Source organism: Chrysochloris asiatica, unplaced genomic scaffold (genome assembly GCF_000296735.1).
Source record: "Chrysochloris asiatica unplaced genomic scaffold, ChrAsi1.0 scaffold00060, whole genome shotgun sequence".
Taxonomy (NCBI): Eukaryota; Metazoa; Chordata; class Mammalia; order Afrosoricida; family Chrysochloridae; genus Chrysochloris; species Chrysochloris asiatica.
In genome coordinates this window covers 16,005,832-16,017,773 of record NW_006408578.1, presented here as the reverse complement: position 1 = coordinate 16,017,773, position 11,942 = coordinate 16,005,832, and the positions used below count along the sequence as shown (strand labels likewise).

Sequence of the window (11,942 nt, the reverse complement as noted above, 5' to 3'; positions counted from 1 at the left end):
TTAAAGAAGTTGGTAGAATTCTTCTATTTCACCCTAATTGGCTTTAGTAGTTGGTGTGTAAATTTCAATAATAGTGGTATTAACTGGGCTTCCCTTTAGGCGCATGGATATTATCCTATCACAGACAGTGGTGTACCTCATGACTGATCTGGATATGTTCTTTTTGATGATGAGTGCAACAGCATTCCTCTTCAATTTGTCTTTCCCGGCATAGTAAATCATGTGGTTGTCAGATTCAGAATGGCCAATACCAGTCCATTTCAGCTCACTAATGCCTAAGATATCGATGTTTATGCATTCCATTTCATTTCTGACAACATCTAATTTTCCCAGATTCATACTCCATACATTCCATGTTCCAATTTTCAATGGATGTTTACAGCTGTTTCTCAGGACCCTGTTTAATAGAGTAGAATTGCTCTGAGGGTTTCCAAGACTCAATTTTTATGGGACCAGACCACCTCTTCTTTCTCCTTTGGAGTGGCTAGTGGGTTTCACCCACTCACCTTGAGGCTAGCAGCACAATGCTAAGCCCACTATACCACTGGAGCTTCTTCTGACTCATAGTGACCTTATTATGAATGGTGGTGGTGGTTGTATAGGGTTCCTGAGGCTGTAAATCTTTATCATTCTCCTTTTATTATGTGTAAACCTTATCATTCTCCTTTTATTATGTGTAATCAACTGAAATGTTGTCCCATCTTACACCATCCTCACAATAGTTGCTATGTTTCAGCCCATTGTACCAATGAGTGAGTCCATCTTGTTGAGGGCCTTCCTCTTTTTCACTGTGACTTTGCTGAGCATGGTGTTTGTCTCCAAGGATTGGTATACAATGAAATTTTTTTTTAGAAAAAAAGAATGCTGGGGAACCAGTACCACACCCATAACCTCATGGTTGAACTGGTCCAGGACTTCAAACATTTCAGTTCTGCTCCTTGGGAGGGAAACCTGAACTCCCGCAATCACTTCTACTGCCCAAGAGGTGCTCAGTGTCCCTGGACTCAAACAAATGCACCCACTGGGGAAATTTGGGTCATACCCCACCTGTCAGCTGCAAGGAAGGTAAAGGGAGTCTGACTCTGCTTCTCACATGATACACGAGGTGAGAAAATCTCCCAAACTTCAGGAGGTCAACTAGGAGGCCGGATTGCCAGAAAGAATGACCCCCTGCATGGAATTCATATCTGTAGAGATAAAGAAGAAAACTTAGCCTGTCTCATGGGAAATGTTGGCATACTGGCCCTTCCTTTAGTGAAATATTTAAACAACATCTCACAAAACAAAAATTGTGTTTTGAAAGAGTCTTGATGTAGGGCTATCTGTCCCTTCCCTCTTCACCGTCCTCTGAGCAGCACTCACCTCCACCAACATAAAGTCATGATTCAAATAAACTACTCCCTCACTTTTCTTATTTAGAGGTTTGTAGATCTCCAACGAGAGGGGTTGACACAGTGGCAGCAGCAATGGGCTCAAATATAACAAGAATTGTGCAGTGTTTCATCATATTGTACATAGGGTTGTTATGAATAAGAACGACTTGACAGCACCTACCAATAACAACAACAGACTTTGGAATCTCTCAGTGGTGCAAAGAGTTTAATGTTCAACTGCTGGTGCCGTCCCTTCTGCCGCTGTCCCTGGGAGCCCAGCGCCTCCCGGCCGGCTGCACCAGTATCACTTCAGAGTACAGCGGCCAAGGACTGCGCGCTCCAGACCCGCTGGGACTCACGACGCCATCATGAACATCCACAGCGCAAGGCCAGAGGACCTGATGAACGTGCACCACTGTAACCAGCTCTGCCTGCTCGAGAACTACCAGATGAAGTACTACTTCTACCACGGCCTCTCCTGGCCCCAGCTTTCTTACATCGCCGAGGATGATGGAGGAGGACCCAGATGATGGGCCCCTGGACACATCACATCACTGGCTGTGAAACGTTTCCACAGACATCTAGGTCTGGCACAGAATCTGACGGACCAGGACTCCCGAGTTGTGATTGAGAACTTCAGTGCCAAATGCGACTCTCTGCATGTCAGGAAGAGTAACCGGGTCGCCCTGCACCTCTATTCCAACGACCTCAACTTTCAGATCAGTGAAGTGGAACCCAAATACTATTCAGATGGGAAAGATGCGTACACCATGAAGTGGGACCTCACCCAAATGGCAGATGAGCTGAGGCGGCAGCTGGACTGTACGTGGTGCTGGGACCCATCGAGAACAAGGTGGAGACCAAGGGCAATTCACTTCCAATCTCAGGCGAGGCCTCCCGGGAGGAGAAGGGCCTGGCTGCTGAGAATAATGGAGGAGACAGCAAGGACCTCAGTGAGGTCAGCGAGACCACTGAGAACACTGATGTCAAGGATAGCTCCTTCCTTCCTTCAGCCTAGTGTCTTCCTTCTCCCACCCTGGCCTGTCCCACATGACCCCGCTCATTTGCCCAATAAAGCTCACCCCGCAGTGGGGGAAATCTCTTGACTGTGCAAAAGAAAAAAAGACCTGGAAATATGCTTCCAAAACCTCACAGTCATGGAAAATACATGGAGCACACATCTACACTGACATACATGGTGTTGCAGTGAGTCGGAATCAACTCAATGGCATCTGGTTTTATATTAAAAAACTGTTTTGAACAAGACTACCAGAGCAGCTGGTCATTTGTCTGGTGGACACTAATCCTTGCCTTTGGCTTTCTGTGATTAGCTTTGCAGTTTCACACCAGAGCCTGACTGTCAACCACATAGAAGCCAAAGAGCAGTGAGCTGGAGCTCAGGAGTGGGGCTTGGAGCAGAGAGGCCACGTCTGCCCTCCACACTGGGCGGCAATGTCCCCATCTGCCAACTTTTCATCTACTGCACACGGGGTGGAAGAACTGGCACAAAGGAAGGAAAGTCTGGCCTCGAACACAGTCAATTCAAGAGGAAATGGAAGCAAAAGAGACAGGATCAGGTTAGTTTTTTGTTTTTTAAAGGTTTATTTTGATATAAGTTTAAACTTAAAGAAAAGTTGCAAAAATAGTACAAGGAACTCCAATCTACCCTTTGTTTTAATTTTGTCCCATTTATTTTATTATTCTCTTCCTCTCTCTCTGTCTCGCTCTCTCTCCCTGTCCCTTCTCTCTTCCTCTCTTTTTCTCACGATGTCGCTTTACTTCTAAACACATCAGCATGCATTTCCTAAGAACAAGGACAGAATTATAGTATAATGATGAAAATCAAAATATTTAACAGTAATATAGTCTTATTACCGAATTCTCAGTCTATATCTAAAGTCCACAAAATGTCCTAATAATGTGCTTTTGTAAATATTTGGGGCCTTTCAACTTATCCCTCATTTATTGGAGTCTAATTTAATTCCCCTGCGGTTGAGGAACATGTTCCATAAGATTTCAGCTTTTGGCATGTACTAACTCTGACTTTATGTTCTTGCTCTCCAGCTGCCTCCTCTTCCCAGCTTCCCGAGAGTTTTCCCAGACAGCAGGTCAGAGATCAGGACCTGGCGAGTTCAGGGCTCTCTTCTTTGGTTCCTTCTAATCCAGTACTCCCTTCACCCCATTTTTCAGCTATTCTAGCCATTCCCAGCCCTCTGCCATCTGGCCACTTAAGACAGTAAGACCCTCTTACTGCATTATCCCAAGCTATTCTATACCCTTTTAGCCAAGAAATACCCATTTGAAAAGCCAGACAATGCAAATTTCACACACAGTGGTTCTTTTCTTTCAGAAATGGACTCCATTAGGTTCTGTCTGTTTATATTCATTCTCCAGTACTTCAAAATAGTTGGAATTTTAAAATATGTATAGGGAATCTTCAAAAACTTTGTAGAAAAATGGAATGAAAAGACAATGGAATTTTTCGATGAATTTTATTACCCTCCCCCCACCCCTTGTATTTTGCCCAGAGTTTATACATCAATGTATATAGTGGTGGTGTGCCATGGAGTTGGTTTCAACTCATAGAGGTTCTGCATAGGGTTTCTGAGGCTGTAAATCTTTACGGGAGCAGAAAGCCTCATTGTTTTCCTGCAGAACCAATGGTAGTTTCGAACTTCTGACTTTGAGGTTAGCAGCCCAATTCATACATGCCTAATCAGGAAAATAGAGTCCTGGTGTGGTGCTTCAGGATAAGCACTCAACCTCAAGGTGAGTATAAACCACAAGGTCAGCAGTGCAAACTCACCAGCTACTCCTTAGAAACCCTATACAGGGTCGCTGTGAGTCAGAACCGAATCATTGGCACTTAACAACAACAATCAGGAAAATACTTACTGATGAAGATCAAAGACCACAGCTTTCAGTATGGGTTGCACCTCAAAACAAAAATTAAAAAGCCTCACCACTGTACTAATAAACAACATCCATGTAAATGGAGAGAAGATTGAAGTTGTCTAAGATTTCATTTTGCTTGGGTTCATGATTACTCATGAAAGCAGCAGTTAAGAAATCAAATGAAGAATTGAATTAGGCAAATCTGTTGCACAAGACCTTTCTAAAGTGTTGAAGAGCAAAGACATCAGTTCAAGGACAAAAGTGCACCTGACTGAAGCCATGGTTTTTTTTGTTGTTGTTGTTGTTGTTTTTGTGAACTGAGTGATAGTTTACATGGGAGGATATCAGCTTTACATTCATCCTATTGTATTTCATTTCATTGCGATGATCACAATCCCCTCCATGAATTATCAACCAACCAAAGGGTACACGCCACCAGCACATAGACCCTCGCCCTCCCTGAGTCCAGAGTCCCCAGCTGCTCCATCTCTCCATGCCATCATCTCTGCCTCAATCTCTGGTGTCACTGCTTTACTGGATAGGATCCCGCACTCCACTCTTCTCCCTTGATGGTCTCAGGTCCTCCACTCCTGGACTGCAAGATCAACCACTTCCCTCCTTTTGTTACAAAATGTCTACCTTTACATTTGCAACACTCACAGTCAGTCCTGATAGCAATTATTCACTATTGAACCACAAGAGTCTTATCCCCATCTGCTTTCATCAGCCCCATCCAGACAGGTTGGAAACCACTCAATGGAGATTCTACCTTCCCCTGCAGCATCTGGAACTAGGCTCCCTCTTGAAAGATTGTAAGCCAGTCACTGCTTGTCTTTGCACACTGCCCCACTCCTGTTTTAGGATCGGACAGTGTTTTGTTCTGCTGTGCCTAAGGTGGCTATGAGTCAGTACTGACTTGATGGCCCCTAATAACAACAACAACAACAACAGTGTCTAAGTTGCCCATCCTTGTCAACCCTGTGTGCCGAGGGGTTGGGAATGATCCTCACTGTAAAGATTTGTTCCCTCTTTTGAGCTACTACATCCATGAGTATAGGTCAAGTTCATCAAATTGTATTGGATTACTCTTTTTTACCTCTTCTTTCTTCCTCTAGTCAAGTTCTGATCATCCAGCCATTGAAATCAGGTCAAGTGGGTACCATCTGCAAGTAGGGGTGTTCTTGTGCATCTCCCCTCACTTCATATCAGTTGGACACTTCACTTTCCACTCTAGAAGCCATCCTATTTTCAATAGCCTCGTATGCATGTGAAGGAGTCTTGGTGTGGTGCTGTGGGTTAATGCGCTGGACTGCAAAGTCAGCTGTTCAAGCTCACCAGCCACTCCTTGGAAACCCTAAACAGGGTCGCTATGGGTTGGAATTGACTAGATGACATATAACAACAACAATGACAATACATGTGAAAGTTGGACAATGAATAAGGAAGATGAGTCATTAAAGAATTGATGCATTTGAGTTATGGTGTTGGAGAAAAATATTTAAAGTCCCATTGGCTGCCAGAAGAACAAACAAATCTGTGGTAGAAGTACAGAATGCTCCTTGGAAGCCAGGATGGCCAGACTTCATCTCTCATACTTTGGACACATTATCAGGAGGGACCAGTCTCTGGAGAAGGACATCATGCTTAGTAAAGTGGAGGGTCAGTGAAAAAGAGGATGACTCCCAACGGGATGGCTTGCCACAGTGGTAGCAGCAGTGAGCTTAAGTGTAACGACTGTGAGGCTGCTGCAGGACTTGGCAGTGCTTCATTCTGGTAAGCATAGGCTTGCCATGGGTTGGAGCCAACTCAAGGGCACCTAACAACAACAACAAAGAAGACGCATCAGTAACGATTACTCAAATTTATATACCAACCACTAAAGTTAGTGATGACAAAACTAAAGAATTCTACCAACTTTTCAGTTTGTAGTTGATCAAGCATACAATCAGGCACACATTGATAATTACTGGTGATTGGAATGCAAAAGATGGAAACAAAAAGGAAGGGTTAGGGGTTGGAAAGTATGGTCTTGGTGATAGGAATGATTCTGGAGACCACATGATAGAGTTTTACAATACTAACAACTTATTTACTGAAAATTCTGTTTATCAACAACATAAGTGGTAGCCTATGCACTTAAACCTCACCAGATCTAACACACAAGAATGAAATTGACTATGGCTATTGGAAGAGACAATGGAGAAGCACAATGTCAGCAGTCAAACAAAACCAGGGGAACAGACCATCAATTGCTCACATGTAAGTGCAAGCTGAAACTGAAGAAAATGAAAACAAGTCCACAAGAGTCAAAATACGAGTTTGAATATATTCCACCTGAATTTAGAGACCATCTCAAGAACAGATTTGCTGCATTAGACACAAGTGACGGAAGAACAGAAGAGCTGTGAGGTGACATCAAGAACATCATACATGAAGAAGGAAAAAGGTCATTAAAAAGACAGGAAAGAAAGAAATGACCAAAATGGATGTCAGAAGAGACTCTGAAACTTGTTCTCGAGCATAGAGAAGCTAATGCAACTAGAAGAAAAGATGAAGTAAAAGAGCTGAACAGAAAATTTCAGAGTGTCTCAAGAAGACAAAATAAAGTATAGAAGGAAATATGGAAAGAACTAGAGTTAGAAAACCAAAAGGGAAGAATACACTCAGCATTTCTCAATGGGAGAAAGATATGACAGTCTGCTTTCATAAAGATTACAACCCTGGAAGTCCTATGGGGCTGTTGAACTCTTCCTATAGAGTTGTTGTGAGTCAGAATTGGCTCTTTGGCGGTGGGCATTTGGTTTCGTTAAAGACAGTGAGGCTGTTCTTTGAAACTGAGTTTCCTGAGGAGACACTGTGCTTTGGGGTTTGCTAGGACAGACTGATTCCAGAGACCAGATGGACAGTAAACAACCACTCTCCACAAAGGGTCCTTACTGACAGTTTAGTTATAAACTGAACCATGTGTGTGTATATATATATATATATATATATATATATATATATACACACACACACACACACACACATATATATATGATTTGAATATAATGATACAGAACTTCTGTATTTTATTTTCTTAGAAGATGGTACATGTAGGCATAAAATCAAGCACAAAAATTACATATATATATATAATTAAGCACAAAAATTATATATGTAATTTCCCAAAATTATATTTTGGGAAATTTAAATACAATGATACAGAATTTCTGTATTTTATTTTCTTAGAAGATGGTACAAAATATAACTTTGAATGATTTCTCAAAACCACTTCTCAAAATTGCTTCTCAAAAACCTAATTCAATTTACTATGGAGCCAGCTCCACCAACTGTCTGCCAGTTTGTGGTACTGTGGTGGTTTGTGTGTTGCTATGGTGGCTTGTGGAAGCTATGTCAGCAGTATTTCAAATACCAGCAGGGGCACCATGGTGGACAGGTTTCAGCCATGAGCAGGTAAGCTTGCTCCATGTTACTGTTGCTGGTTTCCGTCAAGTTAACTCCAACTCATGGAGACCCCGTGTGTAACAGAAGAAAGCATTGCCAAGTCCTGCATTGTAGGAACACAAACGGAACACTCCAAAATGACCACACCAAGGTCACCTCAAAACCAGGTCTCCTGTCCCTTCCCTCTGCTGCAGAGAGCTCCTGACAGCCCCCCTGCTTCAGCTGTCATATTTTCCTGCTTTAGTTTTGCAGATGCTAGGAAGGAGCCAACAGCATTTCCTCCCACTAGGCATGCCCAAACACTTTGTTCTCTAACAGGACAACCAGCACCTTTGAGTCTCCTACCTCTCCTAGTTCCCCATACCACCCTAATTGTCCTTACCCTTGTGAATACCCTGTGGTAGAAAAGACCTGACCTTTCTTGTGGAAACTTTATTATCCAGCCAGTTGATACTGGACACAGCTGTATTTTGTCCTTTATAGGTAAATTTCCTTTTCCATAAATGATCTCTTTTATTCTTTTTAATTCTCTTTTCAGTAATAAACTATTAACCTTTGAATTTTTTCTGGTCACCATCCCCCTTCCCAATCTCTCAGTACCTATGAACCCAGAAGGCTTTTTCCTTCTAGGTCTGAAACCCAGCATGCACCGTCTCCATTCTCATTAGTAAGCATGAGTTTACTGCTACAGTCTCTGGGTATTTTGAGTGTCTTCCAACCTAGGAGACTCATCTTCCAGAAATATATCTGATACTATTTTGTTGTGATCCATAGGATTTCATCGTGGTGCTGTGGGTTAATGCGTTGGACTGCAAAGTCAGTTTGAGCCACAAGTTTGATGGTTCAAGCTCACCAGCTGCTCCTCAGAAATTCTATATAGGGTCCCTATGGGTTGGAACAACAACAACGAATTTTCAAAAGTAGATCGTCAGGACTGTCTTCCTAATCTTTCTTAGTCTGGAAACTCCACTGCAACTTATTCACTACAGAAGAGCAGTTTTACTGCTGTGGTGAAAATAGGTCTCTTCTCACATTTGCAAAAGCTCAACTTTTTATTTTCATGACTCATTTGGCTCCATACCTAACAGGTTAATTTATGGGGGTGGGGAACAGTGGCAAGAGACCTTTCCAAATAATTATGATAATTCATGTTTGAAAAAGCTAAACAAATAGACTGTTAATTTAATTAGTTTTATTAAATTAGAGAAGCAGGGGAAATCATGCTTAAAACTCCTCCCTGACACAATAACTAGTATCATTTGCAGCATTCTTTTCCAACCCTTTCTCCTGTGCATATATCTATTTCTTACTTCTCAGATTAATAATTTTGTGATTTTTTTGAAGTGTAAGATTCTGAGATGATTTTTCTGTTTTAACACACAGTATTAATATTTTGTTAATGGCAAAATATTATATTGTCTGGATATATACCTACCACATTTGCACAGTCATCTCCCTACTATTGTATATGTAAGTTTATTGTACATGTAAGTATAAAAGATGCTGCAGGAAACATCTTCATGCACACAACTGTGTCTGTCTTATGGGATTATTTCATTTGGCTAGATTCCCAGGTGGAAATGCCTGGATCAATGGGGGTCCTATTTTATTATTTTTTTAAAAAACCAAACCAAAAAAATACATTAATACATTTCTGATAATCTAAACAGAGATTTGAGGATGAAATAGGAAGAAACAGATTTGCAACAGACACGAATGAACAAATGTTAAAAGAACAGGGAGAAGCAGGGGCCGTGTCACCCCCCTTCATAAATCATCTTCTGAACACAGGTGTGTCTGAGGCTCATCTCTAAACCTTCCCCGATGCCCCCAGGCAAAGATGCTGAGCTCAGAGCAACAAGAACAATTCGGAAATGCTTCACTCAGATCCCCACCGCAGCACCTAGTCAGCGGGTGAGCAGATGCCAGTTTCCAAGGAGATCTTCACTTTTCACCTTTCACACGTTAGCAGTCTGAATCTGTGCTGGGTGCTTGGATAGAATTAGTTCAAAAAGAGGGCAGAAAAGGAAGGGGTTTTCAAAGACAATTTAACTGTTAACCTCAGGTATCAGTACCAAGCCCAACACAGGGAGCTTTCTGGTCTATTCTGTTTTCTGTATGACTTCAGGGTTTGATCTTTCCTCTTAGACACATTTATTTCCATTTTCCTTTTAATGAAATAGAACCACCAGTGTGCTTCATTGTGTCTAATGACATACAGCCTGAGGAATGGCAAATGTCCCTGCTGTACCAGTTTGCCAGGACCCCAGTGGGGGAGGTGCTGAGGCATAATAGTTTGATTATAAAATGAGAAGCTTGAGTCTCACACCCACATGCCCAATGCTCTGCTTGACTTTGTTGCTGGTGAGGACTTTCAGGACCTAGGAACTTGATGTCCCTACTTGCTCAAGACAAAGCTCGAAAGGCCCCATCAACGCCCTCTCCTCCCTGGATCTTTCAAGTCTCCACTGACTTTCTCAGCCTTCAGAGCCAGCCTCACGGAGCTGAGAGCTGGAGCCCTTAGTGGGTTATAGCTGTTTACTGTGCATCACTGCCAGGCCAGAGTCAGGGGGTTGTTATTTCCAACTAATTTGCAATTCAAAGCCACAACCAATCACCTAGCCTTAGGGACAGCTCTGTGCTAACAGAGGATACCACAGCAGAATGTATCATTTCAAGATGTTTGTAACAGGTGTGGCTGTAACCCACAAATGGGGTGTGGAAAACCAGTCACTGAAACTGGTGAGAGCTGGAACTCTGGGGACTCCTTTGATTGTCCAGGTCTCTAAAGTTTTCTCCCCCTGACAGGGTGCAGTCTTACCACTTTTTATCATTTTAGTGGAAAATAAGTGGAGATTTTCTTCTGTGACAAGTTTCTGCCTTACCGGTTCCGGCTTTTACAGGTTTTACTGTGCATCATTTTACATTTTTTGTAATGCGCTTTCCGAGTCAGTGCTTCCATTCCAGTAGATTAAGACTTGACTGCAGTTCTTCCCTTTCCTGACATTGGACTAGAATTAAAAGTTTGACATGGTGCTGTAGGATCAGCACTGGATTGCGAACCACAAGGTTCAAACCTACCGGCTGATCCTTGGAAACCCTGTGTAGAGTCGCTATGAATCGCAATAGACTTCGATAGCACTTAACAACCAACAAAGTAAGACAGGCTGGGAGGCACACCTCTGCTCATGGGTCATCAGTACACTGAGGATGCCGCTGAATTGCCTGTGTGCCACACCAGTGACCCAGACATCCATGCATCTGCCTGCGACCCTGTTCGTGACCATTTCCTTCTTGGGGCTATTTTCTTCTCAGATGCATGCCTGGGTTTGAGGGATGGCAAGGAACAAACATATTTCTTTTAAGCCTGTGTGGTTCTTTCTCCCTTTAAGTTTCTTCAGGATGCTCTGTGAATTCCTTTTTCACAAGCGATCAGGCTAAAACATGCAAAAGCCAGGTAATAAACTGCTTTGTTTGTGTATCTACCACATGCCTCCCCTATAGCATTCATGAGGCATGCGTTGACTGATTTACTTAGATAGTGTTGTAAATTACCCTTGAATTGTCTCTGACTCCTAGCAACCTCATGTATAACTGAAGTAAGCATTGTTGGTTCTGCCCCATTGTCACTATTAGTATATTTGAGACTACTGTTGCAGCTGCTGTGTCAGTCCTCCTCATGGCAGGTTTAAATGGAGGGAAGTAAGAAGGCAGATCTAGAAAGAATCGTTCTCCAGTAATAGACACTCACATCCATGTTCATATTTCCAAATAGCACCTGGCCACAGGATACTTGTGTCCCAGGGGAAAAAATGTACTTGTCATTCAAGTGTTCCCATAATCTTTCAACTTCTACCTGCAAAGTAATACCTGGCTGTGTAGGTGAAGATTTGTCAAGGATGGAGACATAAATATGGATCCTGGGTGGATTTTAGGAATCGTAGCACCCAGTGGAGATGCAGGGAAGGGACAGGAGGGGAAGGCAGACATGGCCGTCTGACAGTGACCCAGAGGAGGAGGAGAAGGGCTAGTCTTCAGTGTGGCAGCTCTTCCCTAACCACATAGGCAGACGTAAGCAGGAGATTCCAGGACTTGGGGGTGGAGGGTGTTTCTGAGGAGGAATGGAGCATAGTGGGATGTTTGGGATGGGAGACCCTACATGTAAGGATGGAGTGGGTGATGCGGCCCATCCCTGTATTATACAATGCCATTCAAGGATTATCCCTA

At 42.8% G+C, this 11,942-nt stretch overlaps 1 pseudogene; it reads left to right on the top strand.

The window, feature by feature from the left end:
• The first annotated feature begins 1,741 nt into the window (after positions 1-1,741).
• Positions 1,742-2,391, top strand: LOC102836841 (annotated as a pseudogene).
• Positions 2,392-11,942: the final 9,551 nt, after the last annotated feature.